Source organism: Schistocerca gregaria, chromosome X (genome assembly GCF_023897955.1).
Source record: "Schistocerca gregaria isolate iqSchGreg1 chromosome X, iqSchGreg1.2, whole genome shotgun sequence".
In the NCBI taxonomy this organism is placed as follows: Eukaryota; Metazoa; Arthropoda; class Insecta; order Orthoptera; family Acrididae; genus Schistocerca; species Schistocerca gregaria.
The window spans coordinates 72,180,268-72,196,372 of record NC_064931.1 but is presented as its reverse complement, the minus strand read 5'-3'; the positions used below and the strand labels follow the sequence as shown (position 1 = coordinate 72,196,372).

General features: G+C 43.4%; 1 protein-coding gene and 1 non-coding gene across 2 annotated transcripts in view; both read left to right on the top strand.

Moving 5' to 3' along the window:
- The window catches only part of LOC126298822 (polypeptide N-acetylgalactosaminyltransferase 16-like), a 535,244-nt gene that overhangs the window by 266,937 nt on the left and 252,202 nt on the right, over positions 1–16,105 (top strand). The window lies entirely within an intron of this gene.
- On the top strand, positions 9,663–9,737 carry Trnas-cga (transfer RNA serine (anticodon CGA)). The gene has a single exon. It is a non-coding gene; the product is annotated as a tRNA-Ser (tRNA).

Here is a 16,105-nt window from a genome sequence, read left to right as displayed (position 1 = left end):
CAAAGCGAAAAAAGTAGTCCAACTAAAACATTCATATTTCTTTACGTACTACACGAATATGTAATAAAAATGGAGGTTCCTATTTTTAAAAATGCAGTTGATATCCGTTTGACCTACGGCCTGGTCCGCAGCTGGTGGCCGTGCGGTGGCGTTCTCGCTTCCCGCGCCCGGGTTCCTGGGTTCGATTCCCGGCGGGGTCAGGGATTTTCTCTGCCTCGTGATGACTGGGTGTTTTATGATGTCCTTAGGTTAGTTAGGTTTAAGTAGTTCTAAGTTCTAGGGGACTGATGACCATAGATGTTACGTCCCATAGTGCTCAGAGCCATTTGAACCTACGGCCTGGCCATCTAGCGGGCCAACCATAGCCCCATCCGGTTTCCCCCTTCAAGCTAGACAAGTTTCGTTCTTTGTTATTTTATCGTTTGACGATTATTTCGTGAGATATTTGGCCCGGTCACGATCAATGGACCACCCCGTATATGCGGTAAAGTACTCATGCTGTGCTGTGGGGCGATCGGTATGATCGGAGATGAACATACTTTGTACGCCGCGGTCGCAGTGTAGACACTTTTATTGTTCCAAGATGTCCGGATTTAACAGTCTAATGCTACCATCACCTAATCTTATGGAACTAGTTATAAAATTGTCATGTTCATTACGTGAACATGATACAAATCAGCTGCATTTTTATCAAGAGATGTATACGTGGGGAGTGGCTTTTATGCTTTGCCGATGTAACATGGAAATTTTATTACAAGGTCCATAAGACCAGGCGGGGGTATCTTGGAGCAACAAAAGTGACTACACTGCGATCGCAGCGTACTACGTGTGTTCATTTTCTGCATATATGCGAATGATGACACCTTCAGTACAGATGCGCGCTACGACAGACCTCTTGCGGGAATTACGTGAAGCTGCAAACAGAGATGTTAATAGACGGTGGAAGCTACATATGAAGTGTGCTACAAGTTGATATTTTGGGCCAAAGCAATAAGGCGACCGCTTGCGCAAAGCGGGAAATCCTGGTTCGGGGCCCGGTCCAGCAGAAATTTTCACTTGTTGTCATTATATTTATTTCAGGGCCGAATTGCTGCTGAGGTCTGAATTTCTCTTACATCATGAAATGATTTAATTCCTTCACACGCATTGGCAGATCAGGTGATGGCAGCCTAAGACTGTTGAAACCGGGCATCTTGCAAAGTGAATATTATATCTCAGGCGTAGTTAATTAACGTACATGATGGTGATATGTGAACGAAGGCTATAGAGCTATTTTCGTACTGTTCTTGATGATGATGATGATGATGATGATGATGATGATGATGATGACAGATGGCAAGAAGCTGGCCGGTGTGGCCGAGCGGTTCTAGGCGTTTCAGTCTGGTACCGCGCGACCGCTACGGTCGAAAGTTCGAATCCTGCCTCGGGCATGGATGTGTGTGATGTCTTTAGGTTAGTTAGATTTAAGTAGTTCTAAGTTTTAGGGGACTGATGACCTCAGAAGTTGAGTCTCATAGCACTGATAGCCATTTGAACCATTTGAAGATGGCAAGATATGAAACCTGATGCCTGCTCGTAGCGTACTTATGTGGAGTAGCGCACAAAGCCGCGCAACTTAACGACCTCTTCTGACGGACGTATGACCGTGAGCTCCGAAACAATTGTGGCTGCACCAGCGTTGTACGCTGTCGCCAGGCCTACCACCTATCCTGCTTTTCAAAGAGGACAGTCTTCCGACCTCCAAATTCTGTGATAAGACGTGGACGTACACCTTGTTGTCTACTCGTAGTTTCACCATTCTGAAACCACATCTCAAAGATACCCACGACAGTGTCACACGAACAGGCGACCAGCTTCGCTATTTCCGAGGTGTCCTTGCCAGGCACCGCGCCGTAAGAATGTGCCCTTTGTCAAATTGGTTTATGCCATTTGTGCCCCTTATCGTGGCTACACCATTACCTCTTTGTTTCTACTCCGCTCATATACTTTCCTTACAGTGGCGGGTGGCCACATCGCCAACAGGCGGAATTTAGTCTTGCGGCGGACAGCGATGATAATGTTTTGGCTCATCAGCGGAAGAAGCAAGATTAACGTATAATGCGCTGTCGAAATCGAACAGCCAGCCGGTGTGGCCGAGCGGTTCTAGGCGCTTCAGTCTGGAACCGCGTGACCGCTACGGTTGCAGGTTCAAATCCTGCCTCGGGCATGGATATATGTGATGTCCTTAGGTTAGTTAGGTTTAAGTAGTTCCACGTTCTATGGGACTGATGACCTCAGATGTTAAGTCCCATAGTGTTCAGAGCCATTTGAACCATTTTTTGAAACCGAACAAAAACTCGGACTTGGGAAAGGTAGGGAAGGAAATTGCTGAAGTCCTTTCCAACGAACCATCCAGGCATTCACCTTAAGCGATTTAGGAAATCATGGAAAATCGAAATCTCAATGGCCGGCAGGGGATTTGAGCGGGTGCTTTGGCACTGCACCACCTCCGTCGATGAGCTCTTTGAATACAGGGAGATTGGAAACGAGTGCGACATTGGGACATGAAGGGAGTATTCATTTGGCTTCAGTAATGACTTTATTTCAGGAAAACCTGTATAGACTGGAAGGGTAACTCTCAGAGTATAGATTGGCAGCAATGAAACAAACATAAAAAGTTGTTGTTCTTCATCGTTGGCGCTAGTATTCAGAGTGGTGACATCCGCGATAGAAAGGGCAAATTGTGCCACAGAATACACAAAAACATCATCAGTAATCGTTGTTCAGATATATTTTAGGACCAAGTCTGGTATAGTGACACCGCACACCACACCGTCACCCCATTGCCGCAGGATAGTCAGCGCGTTTAACTCAGCTACTTTAGAACAGCAAATGCAGTAATGGATAGACACCTGCCGTGTCACAAATGGAACCCACATCGAACATTTGTAAACCTCCATAGCAATGGTAGGAGTTAATCTTTCAGTCTATGTGTGTATTTCTGAAGTGAAGTCCTTACAGTAGTCACGGGAATGATTGGTCTTTGTCACATTCATTTTTAATCGCCCCGTATATCTTCCGGTGCTATAATAGCGATGAGACTAGACAGTGGCAAGCTTTCTACGTCGTCCATCACCCAGCCGGGAGAAAGGAAGGTATGTAACTTCGACTTCAACGTCTCGTGGACTCGTAGTCCTTAGAGGCGGAGCACTGGCTCAGTTTACAAGGATGGGGCAAGGAGTCGACCATTGCCTTGTCTAAGGAACCATTCCGACATTCATCACGAAGTGAGTTACTGGAAACACTAAAGGCTCGTAATGGTTGGAGGTGAATTTGAAATTACCTGCTCCCGCATACGAGGCCTGTGTCCGACAATTCGGGGAAAACGACGAAACGAAAACACTTCAGTAAGAGGCTGCAGGTGGACGTGTGAGCAAACTCTCACAGCCGTGACAAGCGCTGCGCGGAGCCGTATCTCGTGGTGTGAGGCGAGCTACTCGCACGCACACGAGGACATTATCAGTGCAAACAGCCAGCGGCGCTCGCACTTCACAGGTGGCGAGACAAGGCGCGTGCTTGGCGTGGCTCACGCTGTGTATCCGCTCGCTTTCACCACTTGAGCAGCACTACGCTAATTTTTTCGTGGGGAGTATTGAACCTGCCGATACCACACGTATTTTTTGACGCATGGCGTCCCAATAATGGCAGACGTAAATCGCTCATCGAATTACATATTTACTACAGTGAAAAATTTTAATTCACGTTCATTGGCTTCACCAGCTCACAAACACGTGCAACTTAACCTAGACCTCAGGCTATGCTGCAGATCAGATTGTCACCACAACCCATATTCCAAAAAATTATAGAGACGCAAAATAAATATACGATATTGCACTGCCTGTGTTATTCTGATTACGATGAAAAGTTCTTTCGGAGATGCAAGCAGCTGGTGGTTGTCCTTATTCGCAATTGCGAATTCAATTGATGCACAAAATAAATATTGTCATTGTTCTGTTAGATCTTTATTTCTTCACGCATGACGCCACAGGGCAAAGGACTATTATATCACAGATTAAATTCGACATCATATATCGTCACAGGGCAAAGGACTATTATATCACAGGTTAAATTCGACATCCTATATCGGAATCAAATCATCACTTTCATGATCTGTTTTATGGACATCTGTTTGCCTTTTGCTCTAATATAGTAAATACGAACTTCCCTAGATTTGAAACTTTCTCTCAGGTGAAACTCTGTGCCGGATCGAGGCTCGAAAAGGGAGGCTTGCGCTTTGCGAGCAGTGTTCTGAACAGACTACGCCATTCAGGCAATGCGCAAACATTGCCTGCACAGTTTCAGTTTTTCGAGTACCTTCCTCCTACAGCCCAAACTACACGAAGGATCTCCTGCTAATCATGCTGGAGTAGCACTGTTGAAAGAAAGGACATGGCGGAGAAATGGTTTCGATACACTCTATGGGTTGTTCTCGAATGTACCTTTCACTTTGCTTGGATTGCGTGCTGCTGTAAAACATTGTGACAGATTATAGTTGCGTTCATCGGACAAGTACATGCAGGCAAGACGAAATGGACACTAGAACAAATGCATCGGTTATTTGGTCAGACTTCAAATGATACACACAGAAATAATAGGATTTTCACAATTAATGAGAAGTTGCTCAATTTCTGGTGAAGAAAGGGAGACATATCGGTTACAAAATGACGCTTATTAAGCTGGACGTAATTGTTTTTTACTAAGGACAGCAGCAAACTTTTGCTTGGTGCAAATCATAACATATTATTCAATTAGGAGTTACTTGAAATACAAATTGCTTTTTTTCTATCACAGTAAGTTGAGAAATTAAAAGGAGTCAAGAATATCTACAGTCTGATCCTGTAATCAAAAACATTTCTTAAGTGACTGTGGGTACGTACATTAAACATCTCAGCCAAGAAATTTGTACCTCACGAAAACTGTTATATCTTCCAAATACCTCGTGAAAAATGTTACAACGATTTAGTTTACCGTTTTAAGTTCTGCGAGGTTTATCTTAAGGATAAATTGTTAACATAAAGTATGAGAAAACATATAGAGGATAAATTAGTACATACTACATCAAGCGTACGTGGCTACCATTTGCACACATTCAAGAATCTCTCTTCATATCATTCTAATGAAATCTCGCTCTGTAAAAGTAATGTGTAAAATTAAGATTACAAAAACTATGCCCCCATTGCACGAATGCACAGTTGTGTATGCCTGACAGAATTAGACAGCTAAAAGAACATGAGTAAAAAATATAAACATATCATAGAAAACTTTCTTCTTTACAAACGAACATCTGATGGTTATTGCAGAGGTCATGTGACACTACAACCAATGGAAATGGAAATGAGCGTATGGCATTGTTGGCCGGGACGCCCCAACCGGGAAAGTTGGCCGCTGAGTGCAAGTCTTATTTTAGTGGACACTACGTAGGGCGACGTGCGTGCCGGTGATGAGGATGAAATGATGATGACAATACAACACCCAGTCCACGAGAGGAGAAAAATCCCCAACCCGTTCGGGATTCGAACCCGGACCTGCTGCATAGGAGGCAGGCACGTAACCACCCAGCTAAGCATGCCGACACTACGGCAAATGTTACCGATATAACAGTACATCCCCCCTACCATTTTTCTTGAAAGCGAAAGTAAAATAAGGGTTTAACGTCAGGCCTGCAATGAGGTCGTTACAGGTAGAGATAGAGCCGAAGCTGGTATAGGCTTAGCCAGACGATTCGAATTGTCGTCTTTTCGAACGCGACACCAGAGGCACAGTAGGGGGATATCGAATCGATCAAAAATTGTCAGATAACCATATGCTGGAAACACTCCGTTCTGGCACTGAACGGCAGCCAATCAGCGAGGAGTGCGCGGTGCTCAACAGGTGTTGTTCGTTGCGAGAATTTTTGAGGTCACGATAGTAATTTGCAACATACCAGGAATTTTTGAGAGAGTTAGTCAATCATTCTACAGGGATATTTACCTTTTAACGGAGTTGAAGCCGGAAATTTCGAGCATTTATTGTAAAAAATGATACGGGCGAAAACAAGAGTGTTGAAAATCTAATTTGTCTACAGTTACCGATCAACTTTTCAGAATACTAGTTCATTTGTGCTCCTCATACAGCAGGACAAATTAATTACGTAACCTTTAGATTTTATTATTAAAAACATGGCACCTTACAGTGTCACATGTCCTCCACGGTACTGTAATGCTGTCTCTTTAATGCAGTGTATTACACCGTCTAACAAAAAGAATAGAGCGCCCATAAGGAGAGGAGCAAATGAAATGAAATTTATGGATTGAGCTGGTATGTGATGTTATTTCAGTGATTACAAAATCGAGTCAAATGTACAAGGAACTTTGCAGAAGGAGTCCACTTATTAGTATGACCTTTTACCCCCCTCTGACCTGGATGTATGCAATGATTCGGTTGGGGAAGGTGTCATGGAGCTGTTATACCCCTTCCTGAGGCAAGTTGTCTCGCAACTATTGTAACTCGTCCTTGATATCCCCATTATAGGCACTGTAACGGAACTGACGTCTGCGTTGGTCCCACACATGTAAATCGGAAACAGCTGGGGTCCTGCTGGCGACGGGAGAACCTCAGCATCATGCAGACAATTCATAGAGACACCTGCCATGTGTGGAATGTTGTGTGTGACTTCATATAAGAGGTGGGCTACAGTGTGATGCTGCAACTATCGTTGTGCGAAAGCTGGACAGGAGCAGAAGTGATTAGCGAACAATATAACATTACAAACAGAAGATTCACATATCTTGTATTTCTTCAAGTGTACGAAGACTAGTCACAAATAATGCAGCAAGAATTAGAGGCCAGCTCGTACAATAGCAACTTTGATGAGACTCGCTGTACTAAGCACAAACGATGATGTCGTACAAGTGCGTTGACTCGCTGCCGCCTCCCGTCCTATGTTGCGACGGCCGAAAGCGCTCATGGTCCAGAGCAGTAGGTGTACACCATTGGGTTCTCAGACCCTGCGCGACTGCTATCGCCGTCTAATAGAAACTTTCAATTCCACTGCTGTGACGCCTTTAGCATGGTATCTATATGTGATACCACATAGACGAATACACTGATCACCCAGAACATTATGTCCACCCACCTAATAACCGGTATGTCCACCTTCGGCACGGATAACAGTGGCGACACGTCATAGAATAGAAGCAATGAGGCCTTGGTATGTCGCTGGAGGGACACACAAGTCACTTAATTCCCGTAAATTCATGGGAGGGGGGCGATGTGCTCTGACGCTACGTTCAATCACATCCCAGACGTGCTCGATCGGGTTCAGATCTGGCTATTTGGGGGCCAGCACGTCAACTGGAACTCACCACTGTATTCCTCGAACCACTCCATCACACTCCTGGCCTTGTGATATGGCGCACTATCTTGTTGAAAAATACCACTGCCGTCAGGAAACATGATCGTCACGAAGGGGTGTAAGTGGTCTGCAACCAGTGTACGATACTCCCCGGTCATCAGGGTGCCTTGCACGAGCTCCACTGGACCCATGAAAGCCCACGTGACTGTTCCCCCGAACATAATGTAGCCGCCGCCGCCGATTGTCTCTGTCCCGCAGTACAGTTCTCAAGGAGCTGTTTCCCTGGAAGAGGACTGATTCACGGCCTCCGATAGGCACAATGAAGAACTTATGGGGATACGTCAGACTGTGCAACGCTCTGTCACTGCGCCAATGTGGTCATGTGCCCATTTCAGTCGTTGTTACCAATGTCGTGGTGGCACATTCAGGGATCGTCGGCTGCAGAGTGTTCGGTGCACTGTGTGTTCAAACAGACTTGTACTCTTCCCAGCATTTAAGTCTGATGTTAGTTTCGCCGCAGTCCGCCGCCTGTCCCGTTTAATCAGTCTGCCCAGCCTACGACGTCCGGAATCTGTAATGAGGGGTGGCCGCCCAACCCCACGACGTCTGGACGGTGTTTCACCTCGGTTTCGCCACATGTTGAAGGTATTCACCACAGCACTCCTAGAACACCCGGCAACTCGTGTAGTTTCCGAAATGCTCGTGCAGAGACTCCGGCCATCTCAATTTGCCCTCGGTCAAACTCAGATCGCGCACCTTCCCCATTGGACACACGGAGAGCGCGATCACTGACACTACTTGCACCGTTCGTGTGCCTGACTAACAGTCATACGTCGCCAGGGGACGCTGCTATAGTGTGAACGGGTTTATATCGATAGTAGGTCGGTGGTCATAATGTTCTGGCTCATCAGTATATTTTCCTATTGAAAAATGGACCAATATACTGTTACTTAAGACGTCTTTGGCGTACTGTTGTGCCGTCAGATTTCCCTCAAAGATTACCAGCCATGACCTGAAACCAAACTGATTGTCCGAACACAATAATGTCAGGAGTAGCAACGTTGTGCCTCACCAAAACAGTAGAAGAACGGAACCTCTTCCCAGGTCAATACCCACCGACGAAGTTCATCCGGGGTAGCGCAAAACCGCAGTTCATCGGTGAACACAGTGCGAGGACTCCATCCTTCCTGATAACGGCAGCCCTTTGTGTTGTGGTGATAACGGCGCCTACGGTAATTCTTCAGTCCAGCCGCTGCTAGTCTCTGCAGCATGACACAGAATGTTGCAGCGAGTCCATTATTTGACAACCACAGATGTGCTCGGTGCACAATACGGCGACCCTGCCTTGTGGTTGACATGAACATTGGCGATGTGTATGCCTGCTCCAACATGGGGCCACTGTCATATCCGAATGCCCCACAAATTAAGATATTGCACGATTCGATCAGTCGGCCAAGTCTAGACGCAAAATGAGGCCCCTACAAAGTCTGTTAGGTGCCGATAACGGTGTCTCACAAGAGAACGTCACATCTTCGTGTCTTCCATAGGGATCTGACACTGTTCGTGCCCCTTATATTCCTTACAAGGCCTGGTAACAGCAATAAACGCGAACAGCGCTAATAAGCTGTGGTGGACTTTCTACCAGTCACACTCTCATCATTTACATAACTGCCAGTGGTGTAGACGTGTACCAAGTTACACTGATATCCGACCGTGTTTTCTGGGTGCTTCACTTTTTTGTCAGGCAATGTATCTTAAAATATTAAGTGAATTACGATACGCATGGCATAGTTGATTTAATAGCCAAGCTGTTTCCAACAAACATAACAGAAAAGTCGCGTCTAAAGTAACTAGCAGCGTAGAGAATTTTAAGTTCGCATAACTCTGACCATTCAGCTTCAAAAATTTCCTCGAGCTTGTTTAACACTTTATTTAATGTAATTAAAAAACATAAAATCAGGTTTAAAAATTTTTGCTTTAATACTTCGTTAATTCCTATTGAATTAATCCTAAATTGCTTTGAAACTTCCTGGTAGATTAAAACTGTGTGCCCGACCGAGACTCGAACTCGGGACCTTTGCCTTTCGCGGGCAAGTGCTCTACCAACTGAGCTACCGAAGCACGACTCACGTCCGGTACTCACAGCTTTACTTCTGCCTGTATCCGTCTCCTACCTTCCAAACTTTACAGTAGCTCTTCTGCGAAGGTTCGCAGAAGAGCTTCTGTAAAGTTTGGAAGGTAGGAGACGGATACAGGCAGAAGTAAAGCTGTGAGTACCGGACGTGAGTCGTGCTTCGGTAGCTCAGTTGGTAGAGCACTTGCCCGCGAAAGGCAAAGGTCCCGAGTTCGAGTCTCGGTCGGGCACACAGTTTCATATCAGCGCACACTCCGCTGCAGAGTGAATATCTCATTCCGGCTAAATTGATTTGTTTCAAATATGATACAAAGTCATTAAAATGCATAAAATATTCAGATGGCATGTAAGCCCCGACCGTATTATACAGGCGAAGTATATTAAGGGTCTGAAAAGTCCCAAATAATCATACAGCTAAGATTAGTGCTTCTGGTACTACTTACAACAACATTTTTTCTCTCATTAATGTGCAAAAAATATTGCGTTCTCAATACTTTAAAAGGGGTCTAGATTCCAAATTTGCAGATGAGCAAAGATCAAATCTGTGTCTCTAATTAAAAAATGTTGGTTAGTAAGATCCTGTATTCCCAAAACATACGTCGTTTGGTACCGAAAATGCTCTCTTTCGTCTCACTGGAGTTGAAAGAAAATAATTTTGACCCTTCTGGACATTTGCTTTACAATTGTGAGTAGACCAAGTGCAGTTCTGTGTTTGAAATCAATCAATTTAAGTGTCGATTTTACGTCACAGTATGAAATATAGGAATTCGCTAGGGTCAGGTCGACCATTGCATAAAACATTCTGTATCAATGCTTCTTTGACCTCCTGTCTGATTCATAAGGAGACCTCAGCAAGTCAACTTTATCACCGCTAGCTACGTGTTCATTATAATCTTATACAACTGTCAGTGCCACTACTTCAATCTTTCTGGGTTCTTGATACACTACGCACTTCATTTCCACGATAATTTGAAAGAAAGTGAACTTCACGATTGTCCATCCATATCCTGTGAAGTAGTAGCACATACTTGAAGTCATATAGTTTGAACATTTTCTTCATTGTCTGCCTCTTCCTCAATAGCAGTTAGTTCAGGTTCTGTCATATTTTGTGAGGTACAGGCACGCACCTGAAGAGTTTTTGCATTATTATTTCATAGAGTAATCCGCATCATTCCATCTGCATTGTCATCACTTCATCAGATGGTGTATGAAAATCATATGGAAAATTTCCTTGTTGAGTATAAATTTTTTCGTCTGTTACCTCTATTTTGCAATAGGTAGCCATGGCCCGAAACAAACAAAATCATACTAAGTTCACCAATGTTTTACAAGTCACGTATTATATCTATTGTTTTTTATAAAATGAAGTGCTACATTGTCCTCTACAAGAATCTGTTTTTGTTTACAGAAGTTTCTCTGAAAGCAGAAAAAGTTCTAATGATCAAAGCGAAGCAATAAAAAGTTAATGTAACCTCAACTTGCGACGTCACTGTGTTGGACCTAACAGGTCATATTTTACGCTATAATTGAATACCACAAGGGTTTTGTATTAATATTTTATCAAAATTAACATCAGTGTTTATAAAGGTAAGTATCCAGCAATTGTCACTCACCTCAGATCACATTCGAACCTCAATTTTATTTACGTAACCCTGCAGCATTGTTTCACACACCAATCAGCCATTTGCAATACAGCTATTCACAATTCAGGCTGGTGTATAGGCTTCAGAATGGCGTGTACTGACATCTCCGGTAGGATGCACAGACTGTATGGAGTGGCACCTTTCAGTCGCTATAAGTCTAAGACTGCAGTCACAATGGCACAGATATCGGTGGATTCCGCCGACGTCCGACATCGGTCGGAGACGACCGATCATTTCAAATCAGAAAGCCATAACGTGCGCGGTCACATAATAAAATCTCACTGTCATAATACTGCACCACTTTACTCGGTGAGAAACATTTCAGCTGCCGTTGACGAAGAAGGTAACGTATTTTAGATGCCTCCGCAGGAACTAGTGGGAGAGTCCACCTGTTTGCAGACGGGGTTGTATTCGATTTTTTTTTCTTTTTGTAAGTGTCACTTGGCGAACATATCATGCAGCCAGTAGCCTGTTACGTAGATAGTTCATCAGATTACAATTATGTATAAGAATATACAGAGCATATACCTGTAGTAGTGTCATTAGCTAACACGACATAAAATGTACTTTTGTACAAAGAAGACTATTATCTGGACTTCACTGTGTGTGGATCTGTGCACAAGATGTTTAAGGGGCTGATCAGTACTCCAGATATTTGGGCTCCAGTTCCTCGTAAATTCCGATGAATTTAGTTCCCTGTAATATCCTGATGAACGATCAATGAAAAATATCAATTTATAAACGGCTCAACGTTGTGCGGTAATCTCTATGTGTCCTACATGTTGCCTCAAGAGCTCTGCAGAAGATTTTTCACAACCTTCTGGTACACTGAAAGCCGAATTTCTTTAAATTCTTGTGAAGCATGTTGAACAGTTCTTGTCAGGTTTTTGAGCTCACCAGAATCGATGATGTTCAATGGGTTCAGATCGCTGCTTTTACCAGGTTATACCAGCAAATTAGCCTAGTTTTCTAATAACCACGATGTCTTCGTTCATCTCGTCAGATACGAACGGGACCAAACGAACCACCAGTTTCATCCTCTTTGCTGCCGCTCTCACCTATACTGGTGGTCAAAATGGATCTGACGCCGGTTTCTTAGTGATAATTGACGAATCAGAGAAATAAATTCTGTAATATTTGACAAAAAAAGCTGTTATCGTTTCACACTATAGACTTCAGAGTTCCGCAGAGCCTACCAGTTAATTTCTTAGACCTACTTTCACGGCTCCTTCGGAGTCACTCATTTGTCTTTCTTATGACATTCTGAAAGAAAAGAAGTACTTGATGCTGATGCATACCTCCAGACGAATACGCTTATATCACTCGTAAGGTATACAGTGCCCTGGAGACTTTCAGCAATACATCGTATTATACAGTAAGCCTCCTGTAGTGTTAATGAACAAGCAGTTTGACTTGTGGTAGTGTCCTAACTTCACTGTTGCATAGTAATTGAAGCAATTTGCTTTCTGATGCAAAATCCGTTATTGTTTCCACTACACACATACAGACTGTACAAGACGGAAGTGAAGTAGAATATTTGGCTTGAAGAATATTGGCTTGAAGATGAAGTTGTCTCTGGAATACGATAACCCATCGGCATGTAACTTATTATGAAGTATCCCGACAACAGTGTCGTGCGGCTGCCCGTTTTTTCTGTACCGCGCATTTGACTTTGATTGTATGCGTTATGGGTGTTATCACTCGTGTTTATACAGAGGAATATAATTGGTATTCCAACGTGATACATTCGGGCAGCGAAAGCTACTTTTTGTTTTTAATGAGTGATATTAGTCGTCAAATCAGAGTTCTTGCCTGTTCAAAAAGCAGTAAACGACGAGTCTCGATTAATAAGTCTCTTCTTACATTCCATTATAATTACCCGGTCGCAACACAACAGTCACGACTTTCGGTTGATAGCATTTTCCTCAGCCTTTCTACAGCTGTAATTTGACATGCGACGATTTTCGCTCGTTTTTTAGTGTTAGCAACATTTCTTACCAGACTACGTGTCGGTGGACAAATGAAAAATACTGTAATCAGCTCTTTATCTTAACAGGCAGTAAATTTTCTATCAATGGATGCAGGAACGGTTCCGATAGTACCATAGAATAACTCAGAAATGAAGGCAATGGACGTATGTACAAAATTTGTGGAAGATACGTACGTGTGTGTATAATAATCATCAATTATGATTTAATTTTCATCACAAAACGCTTTCCCATTGATCCATTTAGGTTAAGAATCTAATAGAAGCCTCTCTAGTGTCGATAACGGCTCTTTTAGTTGTATTAGGAATATTGACATGAGACTAAAACTTATACAACTTATATAACCGGAATAACATTGCCGTGGGAGGATCTTGTGTAGTACACATTTCTGCCACTACGCGTGTATAGCGCAACTCATTGCCAGTTCAGTGTCGCCTGTGTTGTCGACCTGGCTCGTTCTGTTCATCTGCAGTGATTGTTTTTGCTAGCGCTGTTTTGTTCTTGTTTCGTTTTTATGATGGAAAGTCAAAGTGAACAACGTGCAACAGTGTAATTTTTGTCTGCTCGGTAAATATACTGCTGAATCTGTTTTAATGTTGGAAACAGCTTACCAAGATGACGCTCTTGGGTAAAACTCAAGTGTACGAGTGATTTGCTCGATTTGAAAATGGCGACATGTCGATTGATAACAAACTGAATGGACGTCCATAAACTACCCGAATCGATGAAAATATCGAAAAAATTCGAGAGCTTGTTCTCACAGACCATCGACAGAGAATTGGTCAACTGACAGAGATTAGTGGGTTACCTTGGAGCTCGGTTCAGCGAATTTTAACGGAATATTTAGAACTGAAAAGGGTAGCTGCCAAGTTTGTTCCTCGGGTTCTGACTGACAACCAAAAGGAACGTCCAGTTGAAACATGTGCTTTGAACCAAAAGCTTGAAACAGATCCAGATTTTCTGCCAAACGTCATTACTGGTGATGAGTCATGGTGTTATGGTTACGACCCAGAAACGAAGAAAGAGTCAAGCCAATGGAAGGCGCCATCGTCACTCTGTCCAAGAATATGTCGTCAAGTCAAATCAAACATCAAAACAATGCTGATTTGCTTTTTTGATGCCAAGGGCGTAGTTGATTCAGAGTTTGTTCCCCCAGGTCAGACGGTCAATCAAACCTTTTATTTGGAAGTTTTGAGAAGGTTGCGCAATAGTGTTCATAAAAAGACACGATTTGTGACAGACAGGAGACTGGTTCTTCCACTACGACAACGCACCTGTACACATCAGCCATTTCTGTTAGACATCGTTTGGCTAAAAATGCCACGGTTCCGCTACTACACGTAGCTTACTCGCCTGTTCTGGCTGCGTGCAACTTTTTCTTATTTCCACGCATGAAAAGGGGCATGAAAGGACACCTATTTGACAATATTGCAGAAATAAAAAAAACGAGGGAGGAGCTGTCAGCCATTTCTAAAGATTACTATAAAAAACGTTTCGAACAGTGGAAGCACTGGTGGGACAAATGTATTAGCTGTAATGGTGAGTATTTTCAAGGGGATAAGATTGTTTCGTAAACAATTTCAATATATATAGCTTTTAAAAAATAGTTCCGCTTTTCTTGGGTACCCGCTCGTAGAAGGTGAACATTAATAAAACCTGACTGGAAGTGGAGGAAAAAATGTTCTAAGAACATGAGTCCGGAAATGCATCGTTGCCACTGTAGATGGCGCTGACGAATGAAAGTTCCCTTGACCGTGTGCTGTGGGTTCCTTCTGTATTGCAGGCAGCGTGACTTACGCAGCGTCTGTAAGAAGCAGAATGGTCCGGTTTTCATGTTGGGAACAAGTCGAGATGGTGTTTGTACACGGCCAAGCAGATGTAAACTGTCGTGTGGCAATATCCGGTCCTCCAAATCTGGTGTAAGTACAATCCGCCGCCTCCCTGCACGATCATCTGTCTGAAGGACCCATGATCACACAAACTCCCAAAAAGGACTTGAAATGCTGTGTGATTTGCTTGGTGACTGTGAGGGTACTTGTTTTCGTACAGCCGTGTCGCTTCTCGACCATTTCCATCTGCCTGTCCGTACACAAACACCATCTCGACTTGTTGCCGACATGAATACCGGACCATTCTGCTGTTTACAGACAATCACATAGCCTACAACACACGAAGAACATAGGACACGTAGTCAAAGGAACTTTCATTCGTCATCGCCATCTACCGTGGCAAGGATACATTTCCGAACACATGTTCATAGGACCTTTTCTCCTCCATTCCCAGCCAGGAATTCGTCTCTGCAGTTTGTCGAGCGCATCTTCCACTTATAGCACTCGGGAATCAGTGCTTTGTTGGTAGGATGTTGTCTGGGGGGTGCGGCTTTCATCTGGAACAGTGTTGATGCTCCCAGAGAAAGTAGTTCCTCATTTCCGCTACGTACAAATGTATTATGGTCAAATGTTACATGGAACAATATGCCAGTTGCTCATAATTATACGACTTGGTACTAAAGAGCTTTCTTGAGATCCACAATTCCGTATTCTAGACTCTAAAGGATCCGGAGCAACAGTAGCCACTTAGGCTACTTACGATCCTGAATCCATACTGGAATCCATACTGGACAGACATGTCAAACAGAGATACTTAATAGCAGTCAATTAATCAAAAGTAGTGTTGCAGTCTGTTCGTGACTCGGGGCAGGGACTGTTTGTTATGGACTTCACAGGTAGTATTTGGGTAGCTTCATTACAACTTCATGAACTAGCTTGCCTTTCAGTACGTCGTCATAAAGTTGTGTACACAATATATTCTGATCATAACATTTTCCTTGTAACGTACATGTTGAATAATGCAACCGGTACTACGTCTTCACCAAAATGTAACGAAACTATCCAAATTAAATGTATCATATCTTGAAGCTAAGTCTCCGTTTCCTTAATACATTTCTAATGATAAAATTAAAAAAAAA